General features: G+C 37.4%; 2 long non-coding RNA genes across 2 annotated transcripts; both read left to right on the top strand.

Annotated features, from left to right (window-relative positions):
- The first annotated feature begins 3,484 nt into the window (after positions 1 to 3,484).
- LOC135284269 (uncharacterized) lies at positions 3,485 to 11,257 on the top strand. Its single transcript, XR_010349691.1, has 3 exons — positions 3,485 to 3,600; positions 9,639 to 9,779; positions 11,205 to 11,257. It is a non-coding gene; the product is annotated as an uncharacterized LOC135284269 (long non-coding RNA).
- Positions 11,258 to 11,434: 177 nt separating this feature from the next.
- LOC135284349 (uncharacterized) lies at positions 11,435 to 15,119 on the top strand. The gene is made up of 3 exons (XR_010349769.1): positions 11,435 to 12,223; positions 14,305 to 14,405; positions 14,839 to 15,119. It is a non-coding gene; the product is annotated as an uncharacterized LOC135284349 (long non-coding RNA).
- The last annotated feature ends 1,656 nt before the right edge of the window (positions 15,120 to 16,775 follow it).

Raw genomic sequence — 16,775 nt, 5'->3', positions numbered from 1 at the left:
GCAGCCTCTGGAAGTGAGAATTTTAACAGATTTTATTGAAATATCACTGATAAATCTGTGATTATTATATCAACTGGTGATATAATCAGTGATTATTATACCAGCTAATCTCCAATAGAATCATTCCAGACATCTCATGCAGGTGCTTCTCAGTCAGTTCTCTTTATTAGTTTTAAAAATTATTTAATTTATTCTTTTAATTATTTGTTTAATTATTTTTATTCTTTAATTTTCAGAGGTTTTCCCTCACTTTTGGCTCTCGCCTGCAGGTGACCTCAGCCTTTTGGAAAGGCTGTGGTACAGCAAGTCCCTGTCCTGCTTCCTCAAAAGATTATCATGCTCAGTTGAGGCAGGAGTGGAGGAATTAATCTTCTTCTCCTTTGCTTAAAGTCTTTTAAAGCTGCCTTTTATTTTTTGGATTTTTTTTTTTTTAGTTGGATTAACTACTTTTGTTAGTTTGTTTGGTTGGTTTTTTGTTTGGTTTTTTTTTGTGTGGTTTTTTTGTTTGGTTGGGATTTTTTTTTTTTTTTTTTTGGGGGGGGGGGTTGGGTTGTTTTGCTTTTGTTTTTATTTTTAATAAAAGCATCTTCTGCTTCCTGAAATGTTTTCCACAGCTGGAATATGTGGAGTGTGAGATTCAAGCTGGTGCAGAATTGCCTCAGTTCCCACCAAGCTGCTTCCCAACAGCAGCCAGGAACAGAGTGAGGGGGTTTAAGTAAAACAAGGAGGATGGGACTTCATAACCTAAAGCTGTAATTGGACAATTAACTGCAATATGCAAATGAAGCAGAACTGATCAGAGTGAGAGCCCCTGTGACCAATGAGAGCTTCTGGAGCTCCAGCCCTTCACGGCTCCGTTCTTCATCTGGGGAGCAGAAGCTCCTCTCACTGAGGGACCCTGGAAAAGCTGCAAACAGGGTGTGAGATTGGCATGGAGTTTAATTTTTTGTTTTGTTTTGTTTTGTTTTTTTGTTCTTATAACAAAACCTGAGGAATGTCATCTCTTCAGATGGGTCAGGCACCTGCTGGAGGCCACCCAAGGAAGGGGATCTGGGGGAAGAGTCCTCCTGGTGATGCCTCAGGTTCAGCTTTTCCATTTTTCAGGTTCTGTGCTGCTTTAGTGTGTGGGTCTGGGCTCACATCAGGGGATGGTGAGCTCTCTGCACAGAGCAGGGAGACAAAACAATTCCTGCTCCAGCTGGGCACCAAGGACAAATGATCCAAATCTCAGCCCAGGAGCACAAACCCCGTGGGCTGGAGAGAGAAAAACAAGCAGGATGGGACTGGATGGGCTGCAGCTGGAACTGGACACTGAACTGCAATGTGCACATGGAGCAGAGCTGAGCCCAGGGAGAGACCCCGGCAGCGCTCGTGCATTTTGGGACCATTTGGGTTCATCTTGGGTGCAGCCCTGGCTGGGCTCTTGTGCTGCCCCAGGTGGATCCATGGAGGAGATCCTTTGAATCAATCCCTGCTTTATTCTGGAACTCTGTTCCAGCTCAGCCTTCTCAAGGCATCAGCTGAGCTTTGCAAACCCTTCAGCAGGAGATGAGACCTTCCTGACCTGCATTTCCCTCATCTTCTCTTGCACACGTTAAAGAAATAATTCTCAGGTTGAAAAAGTGTCCAAGTGTCCCCCAGCCTACGTCTTTCTCCTGGTCCCATGATCCAAAGGGAATATTGGAAGGGATCTTTGTAATAAAAACTTATTTTAGGGATCTGTAACCATCTAAAGGAGAGGAATTTGTTCTTTGGAGACTCGACAGGACCTACACCAGCCAAAGAGCTTTGGGTGAGTAAATTGTCCAGTCCGGGTGAGATTGTCCTGTCCCCATTCAGGCTACAGCTCTGCAAGGAAGAGACACCCCCAAATGTTAATAATAAAGGGACACCATTCCCAAATATCACTGGGAAGGGCAGGAAAACCCTTGCTGGGCTGGTGGCCAGGGCACAATCACCTCTGCAATCTGCTTTTGTAATCAGCTCCTACCTAGGCTGGGAAAAGGTTCAGAAAATCACCCGGGGAGGAATTTCCTGGTGGTTCATTCCTTCCAGCATGGGGTGATTCAGCTCCTGCTGCGTGAGCAGAAGCCTCAGATGGGGGGTGAGGGGGTCTGATGGTCCCAAATCCAGGAAATTGAGAGCTGATTTTAATGAAGACACAAAGGAACAGCATCACACAGGGGCTGAGTCACCACAGCCTGAGCAGGGCCACCTTTGGAACTTCCACAGGGGATCAAGGAGCAATTAGTGCTGATATCAACACTCCCAAATCAATAATCCCATGGAAATCATCGTTAAGCACAACCAGGCTGAACCTGGAGCTCCAAACACCTCCCAGGTCTCACCCTGAAGTTCAACAGCCCCAGTTTCAAACACAAAAAAATAGTAAAAAAAGTGGGAAGTGAGATTCAGGTGCTGTTTTATTGTGGATTTATTTTATTTGTTGTTTTTCTTAGACAAAACACTTAGAAAGCTCAAGCTGGTGAATTCCTCTTCCCTGCCTCTTGATTTCACTCCTTTTTTCTGACAATGGACAAAGGAGGGGTCATAATTAAATAATTATATAATAATTAGAGTTTTTTAAATTACTAAATTAAAATTATAAAAATTATATAATAATTAAATCTCTATTAATAAAATTATTTCATTTTTTTTGTCTGTACCCACACAGTTCCATTTTTGTGTGAGATTGCTTATGAAGAAAGTTTATTTTACAGAAAAATTATGTGTCTAAAATAAAGGTCTCAGAGCTCTTGGGCCATATTTATTTAAAAAAAAACATGCAGAGCAAAGCTCCTCTAGGATGAAATTTGATTAAAATACATTTTTTTCACTACTGCATATATGCAGGAATTTATAGCCAGTGTCTTATGGTAATTTTTACTTTTTTTTTCCTTCTATTCAGGAACTAATGGGTGAAAACAACTTTATATTGTACCCAAATTTTTCTGGATGTAACATAGTTCCATTCTCTATTAGGAGATTTTGTGCTTACGAAAAAGTTTATTTTACAAAAAAATCATGCATCTAAAATAAAGGTCTCAGAACATTTAAAAAATACATAAATTATATATATAATATAATATAATATAATAACATAATATATTGTAATATATACTAGTATAAACATTATATAATAGTATAATATCTTTATATATAAATTTATTATATAAATGTTATGTCAATATATAATAATATATAATTATTTTGTTTTTTTAAGTGCAGAGAAAAGCTCCTCTACAATGAAATTTGATGAAAATACATTTTCAAAACCAGATTTATATTATCAGATAGTGAGATGTTCACTCTTTGCTAGGAGTTCTGCTGAAGAAGAGTTTTTCTGCAAAAAGTGCTTGGGACCAACAAGGGCTGCACCTTGCTCTGGAAATGCAAATTAGCCAGCTAATGAGGGGAAGTGATTGGGTGACCTCCAAATGAACAATTGCAGCCCTGGGGAAGTCACGAGGAAACCTTGGGCAGCGCTCAGGTGAAAAGTGCCAAAGGATTTCACACAAACACGGGCAGAGAGTCCCCAAAAGGCTGCGAAGGGATTTCCAGAGGGATCCTGGGCCAGCTTTTATGGGAAAGGGAGCCCAGGTGAGAACAAATAATCAAAGTTGTTGGAGAATGGAAAGTTTTGGGTTTTCTTTCAGGATAAAAGGGTGATAAACCCTATATATCTAAATATCTAAATCAATATTGAAATTAAATCCAAATAAAAATTAATTCTATAAATTAAATTAAATAGCAATTTATTATTATATAATATATAATAATAATATACTATATAAAATATAATAAATATATTATGATATATAATGACAATAATAAATTAAATAATTACATAATATTATAATGATATATGAAAAATATAAAATCAATTTAAGATATTTAAATTAATACCTAAATGAAACCTAAATTAAATAAACAATTATCTACATTAAATATATCTAAATTAAATAATTATCAAAATTAAAGATATCTTAATTAAATCCAAACCCGAGTGTTGGAATTTTAAATGTAAGGAATTTAAAAAAATTAAAATAACAGCAAAAAAATTGCATACCCCCCCAAAATATTATTTTAAAAATAAATAATACCTTTAGCTTTAAACAACTCATCTTTAAAACAATACCCATAAATGAACATAACCCATAAACACAATGATAAACAAACTTATAAAAAATAAGAAAAAATTCACAATTACAAATTTCCTCGGGTGGCTGCTATTCATAAAATTTAAAAACCACCAAAAAAACCAATTTTCTTATAAAAAAAAAAAACTTACTTCACAAAAAATACACTAATAATCAAGAGAGAGAAATTAAATACAGAGAAAGAAAACTGAAATAGAGAGAAAGAGGGAATTAAAGAGAAATAGAATAAAGAGAAAAAAGTAGAAATTAATTAGAGAGAAATTAATTAAGGAGAAATAGAGAGAAAGAGAATGAAATAGAGAGAAATAGAGATAAATAAAGCAAATAAAGAGAAATTAATTAGAGAGGAATAGACAGAAAGAGAATTGAAATAGGAACAGAGAGAAATAAAGAGAAATTAAATAAAGAGAAATTAATTAGAGAGAAATAGAGATAAAGAAAGTAAATAGAGAGAAAAAGAGAGAAATAAAGAGAAAATAATTAGAAAAAACGAGAAATAAAGAGAAATAAGGAGAAATTAAATAGGGATGGGAATGTTCTGCTCCTTTACTTTCCCAAAGGGAAGGAAATTCTGGGATTGCCCTGGACATCCCAAGCCTGCAATCCCAGCTCCCAGTCCTGAAAATTCCCTGGGCACACTGGGGCTGGCTTCCAATCCATCTTTTCCGAGGGGTGAAGCAGCAGCAGCCCCAAGCCAAGGAGCAAAAGCCCAGAGAGGAGCTGGAAGTGCAGAGGAAGCTGAAATCCCTGCCAGAGGCTGATGGCCTTGGCTGGCAGCTGCAGAACATCTGGCCACTGACATCCGGGACTTGCAGAGATTCTGCAACTTCCCGTCTTCCTTCCCATAAAATCCCAGCCATAAAACAAAAAAATAATAATAAAAAATGGGATTTCCCAGCACATTCTCCAGTTCTGAGAAATCAAATCCTTTGCACCAGCCTTGCATGTTCCTGTTCATGAAGAAGCCTTGATTTTTCCAGCCAGGACCAATTCAAGGGATCAGGAAATGCAGATTTGTTGTTAAAATACAACAGAAAGCACCAGTGATCATGGCAGACTTTGCCACTGATTAGCACTCACAAGTTATTATTTAATAATTTAATTATTATTTAAGAATAATTTAAATAATAACCATATTGAATAACAATACATATAATTAACAGTAACATGGAACAATAATTTAATAATAATTTAAATAATGAATATATTGAATAACAATACATTTAATTAATATTAACTATAATAACTATTTATGTAATTTAAATAATACACATATTGAATAACAATAAATTTAATTAATAATAACCATAATAGCTATTTAATTATAATTTAATAATAACTTAAATAATAAACACTATAATAATAATAAATATAATGACAAATAATTACTACAATATCAAAATAATTTAATTAAATTTAATAAAACTTAATATGTAATTATTTAATTAAAATATTCTGCTGCTCTGGTATTTTTCAAGTACAAAAATGCTTTGGAAAACCACCCTTAAGTCATGTTTAGAGGACTGATCCTGGAATTAATTTGGAATAATCACACCTGGTTAGGAAGGGCCAGCACTGACAGTGGCCAGGGCAAGGCAGAAAGTCACCAGTCCAGGATTTGCATCCTCAAGAGGAATAGGATATGGGAAATATGGGAAATTGGGATATAAGAGAAATTAGGAAATATGGGAAATTGAGAAATGTGGGAAATTCCAATTTTGGAGCTGCTCAGTCCAGGTTTTATACCAAGATCAACTTTATAATTTATGGCAATATCTTCTCCTGCAGAGATCAGCTACCCTGGGTCAAAAAAAGTTCTTTATTGGGAGAGGGGGAGGGCCTGGCACAGATTATCCCAAGAATTTGTGGCTGCCCCATCCCTGGAGGTCTCCAAGGGCAGCTTGGATGGGTTTGGAGTCCCCTGGGATAGTGGAAGGTGTGGGGGTGGAACTGGATGAGCTTTAAATTCCTTTCATCCCAACACATTTCATGATTCCAGTGCACAACTGAGCGAGGCACTGAAAAATCAAAATAATTCTCAGTGAAACAGCAAAACACCAGAGCTGCACCCCCAAATTTCTGAGTTTCTTCTGCAACATCCCAGCTTGGGGCTGTGAGAAATGCTCCTCACTTCCAAAAATTGAAAAGGCTTATTAAAATCTTATAAAAAATACAACAGAAGGTTGAATAGAGAAGAAAGCAGAGGATTTTCCCCACCATGTGCTCACCCCACAATGGAGGTTTCACCTTTTAACCCTTTGGCCCCTCCCAAAGTTCTGTCCATCAGCCCCTCCTTCACTGTCCAGGGGTGGAGATCACCTCCTTAAATCCTGATTGGAGGTTGGGTGTTGCCATAGTAACGAGCCAACCCTCCCAAATGTCCCAAACCCAGGCCATCCCATAATACCAATGGAAGGGGGTTAAAACATAACTATGAATGTATAAAACTTAACATCTATACTTGATATTTGCCTTTTAATTGTGAGAGCCAACCATGGCATTACTCATCCCTTACAGGGTCATCACCCCAGCTCCAGCACCAGCCCTGGCCGTGGGAAATTCCTCATTTTGGGCTCACTTTCCTATATTAAATGTATTAAATTTAAATTTATACACAAAATGTATTAAATTTAGGGGTTTTTATTCAAGAAGTGAGCCTATGCCTCAGCACAGCATGCAGAAATCTGATTTAATGCTACAGGAAGTTTGCCCTCAGTGCCTTTACCTAGAACCTAGAGCATCACACACACACACAAAGACACAAAAGTGAAACTATTTGCTCATCCACTCAAGTGTGGCATTCACAGTCTCTGAACAGGATTCCTTCTCCCAGGATTTCTCTCCTGGGAAGCTGAGAAGCCTCAGAGAAAAAGGAAAACAATTCTTCTCTCATTTGCTTCTCCTGTGTTTTGCTCCTTTGGAATGTGGTTGGAGATTGTTCACCCACAGGTGATTGTTCCATTGGGTTCTGCTGGGAGTTGTTTTCACTCTTTGGCCAATCAGGGCCAAGCTGTGTCAGACTCTGGAGAGAGTCACCAGTTTTCATTATTATCTTTTTAACATTCTGTAAGTATCCTTTCTGTATTCTTTAGTATAGTTTAGTATTCTTTAATATAATATAGTATCATAAAATAATAAATCAGCCTTCTGAGAACATGGAGTCGTCCTCATCATTCCTTCCTTTGTCAGTGGCCTTGCATTTACAATATTCAAGGACTGAGCAAAAAACCCTTTTGAAAAAAAAGTCATCCTGCTTATCTGGAAATATTGCTCTCTTCAGCAGCTCAGCATTGAAAACTTTCCTCTGCATTGCCCTTTTCTGTGTGGTTCTTTATAAAAGGGCTCCAAATCTGCTCTAGAACAACATTTGACAAGATCTGTATGATCTTGGATCATCCACGGCCATGGATTCGTTGCCGTGCTACAGAACAAATATTTTTCCCATTTGGGTTGTTTGACAACAAACAAAACCCCGTGGGGAAGTCGTTTTCTGATTTCCCCCAGGGAGAAGTGATCCTTGGAACCGGAGCAATTCCTAGAAATGAAAAAGGGAATATTCCGTGCCAGGGAGGGGTGGCAATGCAGAGCAGCCCTTCCCAGCCAGGTGCCAAGGAGATTTTCCTCCTCCCCTTCCATAAAAATGGGATTTCATGGCATTAACGCTCTCCTGGATCTGCTGGGAGCTGAGCTGGATGGGACAGGAGGTTTTGCACCTGGATTTTAAGGAAAACTTGGCAAAAAGCGTGAATTTTTTTCCTCTTTGGGGCTGATGTTCCTCCTTTTGAGGGCTGATTTTTCTACACACCCCCCCCCTACCTTTTGGGTCTGATTTTTCTCCCCCTTTTTAGGCTGAATTTTTCTCCCCCACTCCCTTTCCCACCAAAATTTTTTGAGCCAATTTTCCCCCCTGCCATCCCACCCCTTTCAGCGCCAATTTTTCCCTCGCTTTTGGGGGTTGGATTTTTTTCCCCCTTTCAGGGCAAATTTTTCTCTCTCCCCCTCTTTGGGGCTGATTTTTCTCCCCCATTTTGGGCTGATTTTTCTCTCCCATTTTGGGTCAATTTTTCTTCCCCCCTTTTTTGGGGATGATTTTTTCTCCCCATTTTGGCACCAATTTTTCTCCCCATTTCTAGGCCATTTTTTTTCTCCCTCTTTCCTTTTTTGGGACCAATTGCTCTCCCCTTTTTTGGGGCCAATTTTTCTTTCCCCATTTTTTGGGACCATTTTTTTTCTCTCCACCTTTTTGGGGTTTTCTTCCCTTTTGGGTCTGTTTTCTCCCCCTTTTTCAGGGCCCATTTTTTTCTCCACCTTTTTGGGGCTGGATTTTTTCTCCCCCTTTTTATGGGCTGGATTCTTCCTGTATTGCAGCCCAAGTTCACCTCCCCCTGAAGTGCTGATAATTGAGATTTTGTTATAAATCAGCATCAAATATTTCCAGGAAATGGGATGGAATTTAGCTGGGAAAAAAAGGGCCACTGAGGCAATTATGGCATTCAGATCCCATTTAACATTTCGAGCCCTGATCCACACACAGAGGAATTTGACCCCAAATTTTAACCCCAGAAGAGGAGCTACAGATACAAAATGTGTTAGAAAATCCTACCCATGGACAAGAATCATTAAAAGTAATTAATGAGAGTTAATTCAATAATCTGGGGTTGAAGGAAGAGAATTAAGTGAATTTTAAGGAGTTATTACTCAAGAAACGATGCAGTAATTTTCCCCCAAAACATCAATTTCCCCCAATAATGGACAGGATAAAGCTGAGGGAATTTCAAGTTTTTAAGCCACAGAAAAAGAACATTTTATCATTTATGAACCAAGCAGAAAATGCTGTAAAAACATTTTTACTCCAGCTAAAGCTAAAACCTGATGGTCCAAGAATTTTAATTCATCATGAGCAGCTCATGATTAATTAAATTAAATTTTGTGGAAACAATTTATGGGCAAATAATGCTGCAAAATTGTATAAAATACAGCTGTGACTTTGAGGAAACAAAACCAGCAAGAGAAATATGAGAGTTTTTCCAAGCAGGGCTGGCTCAGGCAGTATTTGCTTGGAATATTTAGAAAATCACATTCAGTTCTTTAATTTGATCTTCTGTGAACTTCAATCATTCATCCACTGCACTGAATAATAAACCTGGGTTTAACAAAGCCTAAATTAGGGTTTAGCTAATGCACACTCTGCTCTTGGTGCAGGAATTCTCAGTCTGAGCATCCTCCTTGCCCTTGGAAATAATTTCCAGATATTCCAAGCATCTTTTAGATAAAATCTTAGCCATTAAAAAATTAATATTTTATTAAATAAATATTAAAATGTTAAATAAATATATAATTAATATATTGTGTTAATCTGTAATAGAATATATAGTACACATATCACGTTAAATATATTTTTATATTTTATAAAAATATAAAAATGCTCAATAAATGGCATTTAAATGTGCCCAGTCTCTCATTTCAATTTGATTTCAGCTCCCAGTGAAACCCTGGACTCTCTGGCAGATTCCAGAGGGCTTCAAGCACAGGAATTCTCTCCAAAGGGGAAGTGACACATTTCAATTCCCTCCTTACCAGCTCAATGGAGGTGCTGAAGCATTTTTATCCCATCTCCAGGTAATTCCCGTGCGCTCCCTCTCCATTTCAAACCCATTTTACAACGGCAATAACAATTAAAACAAAGAGGGATTGATCAGGCAGCGTTTTATTGCTAATCATTGCTTTGCAAAGTTGCCATAATTTGGAAAAAATGAGAATTTTTTTTATATACAGTAGCAGCAGGATGAGACACGAAGATTACATAGGAAAAATTGAATTATATATGTATAAATATGTATTATATATATAATTATATTCAAGATATTTACAGATTATAGTTATAATTTTTATATATTATATATTATATATATTCTATTCTATTTAATTATGTACATATTTAAATCTCTATATATATATTTTTAATATATGTATTATTTATAAATAATTTACAAGGAGAACCTCCTGCTCAGAAAGCCCCACAGGCTATAAGGATTATAAAATAAAAGGGCAGCTTGATGGACAGGAAAAATACAAATAATAAAAATGCAAGTTCTGGATACAAAAATCCCTGCAGCCCCCAATCCCTTTAGGATCACTCCCTGCCCCTGCCCAGCTCCTCTGGGTAAAACCTCTGGAATTTACCCTTTGTAGGAATAGAGAGAAATAGAAATAAAGTGAAATGGAGATGGGAATGTTGTGCTCCTCTACTTTTCCAAAGGGAAGGAAATTCTGGGATTGCCCTGGAAAAAGCTCAGGAAAAAGTTTTTCCTCCTATCCCCAACCCCCGCAGTGGCTTTTGTGGGATCACACAAGAGTTGAAAACACTGCAGGATTTTTTTTTTTTTTAATTTTGTTTTTTATTCCATCCTTTCCTTGGGAAAAAGAAAAAGTGAAACTAAACTTTGGCCCTACTCAGCATTCAGAGCTCTTTGCGTCCAGCCCTGTGCTGCTGGCCGAGTTTTTCCCAGAGTTTTTTGGGTTATTTTGGGGCTGGCCAGGCAGTAAATCTGGGAGGAGATGCCAATCCCTGATGGCAGAGCTGTGACCTCTGCGGGGACATTGCTCTTGGGTTTTAGGGCTTGCAGGCTGAATTTCATAAAATTAAAATCCCCCAACGAACCAAACAACAAAACAAAACCAGGAAAAAGCAGGACAAAGTTGAAGGCGTTAATATGAAATAATTAATAATATTTTTAGATCATCATCAATATTAATAAAATTATTCATAATTACTAATAATTATTAATCAGAAAGTCTGCTCACTCAGTTCTCATCATCCCAGCAATGCCACAGATCTGAGTCAATAAAAGCTGATTTTAAAGGCCAAATCCCACCCTTTAAAGGCTCCTATTAAAAGCCAAATTTATTCATTGAAGAGCCTCTTTATTCATTTCAAGAACTCCTATAAAGTGTTTTTTCAGGAAAGAAGGAGCTTTTTGGGGTTGCCCATATTCTTGCAGGACAATTCTCTGCTTTAATCTCTATTTTTTTACTTTATTTCAGCTCTTTACCATATGATTTATTCAAGGAAAAGCCTCAGTGAGGCTTCACCTGCCCAAAGGAAAGAAAAGAAAAGAAAAGAAAAGAAAAGAAAAGAAAAGAAAAGAAAAGAAAAGAAAAGAAAAGAAAAGAAAAGAAACAATGAATTCTGCAGGGCCATGTGACATCAACCCCACAGCTCCCTCCATTCATTTAATTTTAATTAAACTTAAATTAATTAAATTAAAATTAATTCCATTTTAATTTTCCAAATTTAATTCCCAAAATAAAAAATTTGGGAATTCCATTCCCCCAATTTTAACTCCATGCCAATTAAAATTGGGGAACTGAATGGAATTCCCAAAATGGAATAGAATGGAATTCCCCAAATGGAATGGAATGGAATTCCCAAAATGGAATTTCAGCCTCAGCTTTGGCTGATGGGATCCTCTTGATGCCACTGGCAGTTGGATGAAATCTTTTGGTCACAAAAAATATAATATTCTTATTTTTTCCACCCCCAGGCAATGGGAATTGTAAATATCCAGCCCTGCTGATGCGCCAGAACCTAAATTATCTCCAAGGCTAAAATTCTGGGCAGGTCACAAATGCAGCTCCAATTTCACTCAGCAAATATTTAATTTGTCATCCGCTAATTAACGGAGGAACTGGAATGTTTCCCAAGGTGCCCAGGAAAGTTCCAGCCCCTTTCAGGAGCTTTTCAATCCAGTGATGACTGCCTTGGCTCAGAGTTCCAGGGAAATATCCCCAAATAAAACCTGATTCACTGCAGATAAGAATGAGCTCTGATTTTCCTTTTAAAAATGTTTTTATTTTTATTTTTAAAGGGATTTTTTGGACAGATCTCTGAAGGTTTTCTCTGCTCTGTTCCCCACTTTGGTTTCTCCCTTTGTGTTGCTCCTTCATGAAACAAATTTCCGCTGTTTTGCACCATGGCAGACAAGGAGCTGGGCATGACCTGGGACATTTTCCTCTTCTCTGTCACAGAAAGTGTCTGACTTTATTTATGGGATTTGCTAAAGGTTTGTAACAATGAGGATTACACAGGAAAAATGGAATATTCTAACCAGGAATAGAAATAATTCAGAGGGAGAACCTCCTGCTTGGTCAGCCCAATAATGTTTAAAATAAGCATATTTTAATTGGCATTTCCACTCTGAAAATGATTCCTGATCTTCTCCCATTCCCGTTCATCTTTATTTAACTGCAACGTAATTCCTGCAATCTAGAAACCCCAGGAACCCATTTTTTCCTTCAATTTGAAGCCATTTCCAGCCATTTTTCCCTGCTCCCTTTTAAGCAGGATCCATTCCTGGCACTGCACTTGCTCTGCCCAACCCCTTTAGCAATAAAACACCTGGGAGTGAACTGGGAATATATTGATTTTTCCACATAGCTGCTGGCCACGGATCCATATTCATAATATTACATGGAATCTCTGGCTTCTATCAAAATATGAAAGAAAAATTCAATTGAAGTGAAAAGAGACACGAAAATAAAGAAAGAAAAATTCAACTGAAGCAAAAAGAGACATAAAATATGAAAGAAAAATTCAATTGAAGCAAAACGAGACACAAAATATGAAAGAAAAATTCAATTGGAGCAAAAAGAGACACAAAAAAGAATCAATTAATGGTTTTGGCACACAGGTATTTAAAAAAAAAACAAAACATTTATGTTGTACAGCAGCTCGCAGTGCCAAGCTGTGTTATTCCAGGTATCCCTGCTGGACAGGAATTTTCTCCTCACAGCCTCCCATGGTTTTCCAAATTTCTGCCATCCATGGGAAAGCTGCAGCTCTAGAAAATTCTAGAAAAATAAAAGCTGCAATTCCAGCCCAAGGCACGTCCTGGTGTCCAGGAAGAATCCTCCAGGTTCCCTCTTTCCCTGTGCCCTGAACTCAGGGCCAGGGACATCCAAAATTTGGGATCAAGGAACAAAGCAGACCCTGGAAAAATCATATCTTAAATCAAATTTATGCCAATTATTTATCAGAGATCCATTTCTTTTCTCCATGGCAGGGCAGGAATGTGATCCTTGCTGAGCAAAGCTGGATTTATCCCTGCAGCAATAAATACCCTCAAGGAGTGGAAGTCAAGGCCGCAGACTTTTAATGGATTTTGAAGAGATTTTAAATACATTTTAATGAGATTTTAAAGAGATTCTTAGATTTATTTTAGATTTTTTTAAAGCTTACTTTAGGTATTTTTACATTTTTAAGGTTAAGATTATTTTAAGATTATTTTGGAATTTTTTCTGTTTTGGGAGGGAATTCCTGGCTGGGACAGTGGGGAGGTGCTGGGATGGAGTAGTGGTTTTGGTAAGCCAATTTAAGATTTCCTGATTTTGAGATTTCACATTTTTCTCTAATTTTGAGATTTCTCATGTTGAGAGAGATTTTTTTTTTGAGATTTAAGATGCAATTTTGAGATTTTTTTTTACTTTTTTTTGAGATTTAATTTTGAGAATTTTTTTTCAGATTTTTTTAGATTTCCATCTTCTCAGTCGTTCAACAGACTGTTGCTTACACAAAAAGCTTTTGCCTCACTTCCCTAAATTCTTCCCATGTCAGATGGGATTCCCAGAGCAGCTGTGGCTGCCCCTGGATCCCTGGCAGTGTCCAAGGCCAGGCTGGGCAGGGCTGGGAGCAGCCTGGGACAGTGGAAGTGTCCCTGCCATGGCAGGGATGGAATGGGATGAGCTTTATTTTAGGGTCCCTTGCACCCCAGAGTGTTCTGTGATTATCTGAAAAACTGTCAGGGGAAAGAAAAAAAAGTGTAGTGCCACAAGAAAATAAATATTTTTAAATCTTTAATATTTTAAATCTTAATTTAGTTTATTTTTATGATTGAAATTCAATTGTAGCCAATTCTTCCCTTCAGAAAAGTTTCCATTTTTATTTCAATATTATCAAAACAAAATCTCTCTGTCAAAAAACACTAAAGCACAAATGAAGCATTATTTGGTCATGAAAGAAGATTTTCACTTGGCTTGAATGCTCTGCTGCTGCTCCAGAGCAAACAATCTTTGCTGTGTGTTTGTAGGAACTGGAACAGACCCTTCCCAAGGTGAAAAGCTTTTCCTCATCCTTTCCTTTTTCCAGACCCACCAGGCAATAAAACCTTGAGATTTTTGTACACCAGTTCTGAGAATGGGATTTTGAGGAGCACCCAAGGATCTGTCTGCACCCTGAGCCAGTGGAAGGTGACCCCAAAAATCCCAACCCAAAGCATTCCCTGATTCCCTGAGATATATTGATATTTCTCCATTATAGTGTATATTATATATATATTTCTCCATTATATATATATATAATATTTATATATCTCCATTATATATATATATTCTCCATATATATATATCTCCATAATAGTTCATATTATATGTATATTTCTCTATTATATATCTATATCTCCATTATATATATATTTAAAATTACATTTATATTATGTCTATGTCTATGTCTATGTCTATGTCTATGTATATGTCTATGTATATTTATATTTATATTTATATTTATATTTATATTTATATTTATATTTATATTTATATTTATATTTATATTTATATTTATATTTATATTTATATTTATATTTATATTATACATATCCTCCATATATATATTTCTTCATTATAGGGACAACCAGTGATGGGTTTGAACTGAAGAATTGATAGAGATTGGACCAAACAATGAATTTTTTACACTGAGGGGGGCAAAATGCTGGAATGCATCAGCAGAGAGGTCATGGATCCATGCCGGGAACATCCAAGGTCGGGCTGGACAGGGCTCCAGGCGAGCCCATCTCACTGAAGGTGCCCTGTCAGGGGGGGCTGGATTCAATGACCTTCAGAGACATCATCCAACCCCAACCTTCCTGCAGTCCCACACCCAAATCCTAATTAAATATTTCCAGGAGGGATTAGAATATAAAAAAAACAACCAGAAAATGATGCTGTCAAACCTTTTAAAATTTTTTTTTGTTTTTATTTGTTTTTATTTATTGAGGAGTTCTTTGGGTTTTTTGTTTGGGGTTTTTTGTTTGTTTTATTTTTTGGTTTTTAAATTTATTTTTTATTTATTTGTACTTATTTGAATTCTTTGTTATTTTAAATTTTATTTATTTTAATTTTTAATATTCTATTTTATTTATTTATTTATTTATTTATTTTTAATTTTATTTTTTTACATTCTAATTTATTCCCATTTACTTTAATTTATTTTTATATTTTTATTTCTGGTTTTTGTTCGTTTGTTTTAATTTTTTTAATTTATTTTTATTTAACCAGGCAGCTTTTCCTTGCATGCTAAGATGGGTCTGGCCCCAAGACTAGCACTAATACCGGGGTTATTTTCACAGCCTTAAGGAGAGGCTGTGCTAAAACACTGCCTGGTGCCACCAGCCTTGACGTCACTGTCCCAGATTAAAGGGACACTGAGAGCCCAAAGCCTCCTCGAGCAGTGACAGCAAGGTCACTTTGTGCCAGGCCTGGCATGGGGACACCTCCGTGCCCACACCCCATCCAGGAGGGGCAGGAAGGAATCTCCCATGGGAGTCAGAGCAGCTCTGTCCCAGGAAATAAATACAATTGATTTACAAACAAATATTTATATTATTTATACATACAAACATATTATTCTAGTCTATCATATCATATATCACATATCACATATCATATATCATATATCATATATCATATATCATATATCATATATCATATATCATAAATATTATCCATCCATCCATCCATCCATCCATCCATCCATCCATCCATCCATCCATCCATTCATCCATCCATATTATTTATATATACCAATATATATATATATAATGTCATTGGGCTATTTGATAATGGCCAGTGTGTAGGTTTGAGGTGTCTGCTAAGGAAGGCAGGAGCCTCTCCTGAAATGGAAAATGCAACCCCCCTTCCTCCAAATTATTATAATTTTGAAATTAAGGGGGGCTCTCAGGCAAAGATATGGGAGTAGGAATAATAGTTCTTTTATTAGAAAAAATTAAAATTAAATAAAAATGCAGTAATACAAACCGACACTGCCAGAGTCAGAGCAGGAGCTGAGCCCTGTGGGTCAGGGTGGGGGCACAGTCCCATCCCATGGGGGCTCAGCCCTCCTGCAGTGCCAGCTGTGCTTCTGCTGCAGCAGGGATCCTGCACAAGGGGGGAGTTTTCCTCTGCAGCTCCAGGGCTGCTGGAGATGGGCCTGGTGTTCCTCTGGGAATGCAGGGCAGGAGAAAGCTGCTCCTCTGGGAATGCAGGGCAGGAGAAAGCTGCTCCTCTGGGAATGCAGGGGGCAAAGGCTGCTGTGCTGTTCCAGGCTCAGATTGTATCCAGGTAGGAATGCTTGGCTCCTGCCCTGGGCAGAGCATCTCCCCATGGGATGATGGAATTTGATCAGCCAGGCAGGGACACTCACTGGCCATGAACAGAAGATAATTAATAATTAATGGCCCATGAACAGCAGAGATCTCCTGGAGGGAGGATTGGTTGTGAAGAGATAAAGGAACCTGCCCAATGAACAGCAGAGAACTGCCCCAGCTCTGAAAGATGGGGATGGAA

Source organism: Passer domesticus, chromosome 20 (assembly GCF_036417665.1).
Source record: "Passer domesticus isolate bPasDom1 chromosome 20, bPasDom1.hap1, whole genome shotgun sequence".
Classification (NCBI taxonomy): Eukaryota; Metazoa; Chordata; class Aves; order Passeriformes; family Passeridae; genus Passer; species Passer domesticus.
Note: the sequence above shows the minus strand (reverse complement) of the source record. Positions and strands in the feature narration are given on the sequence as shown.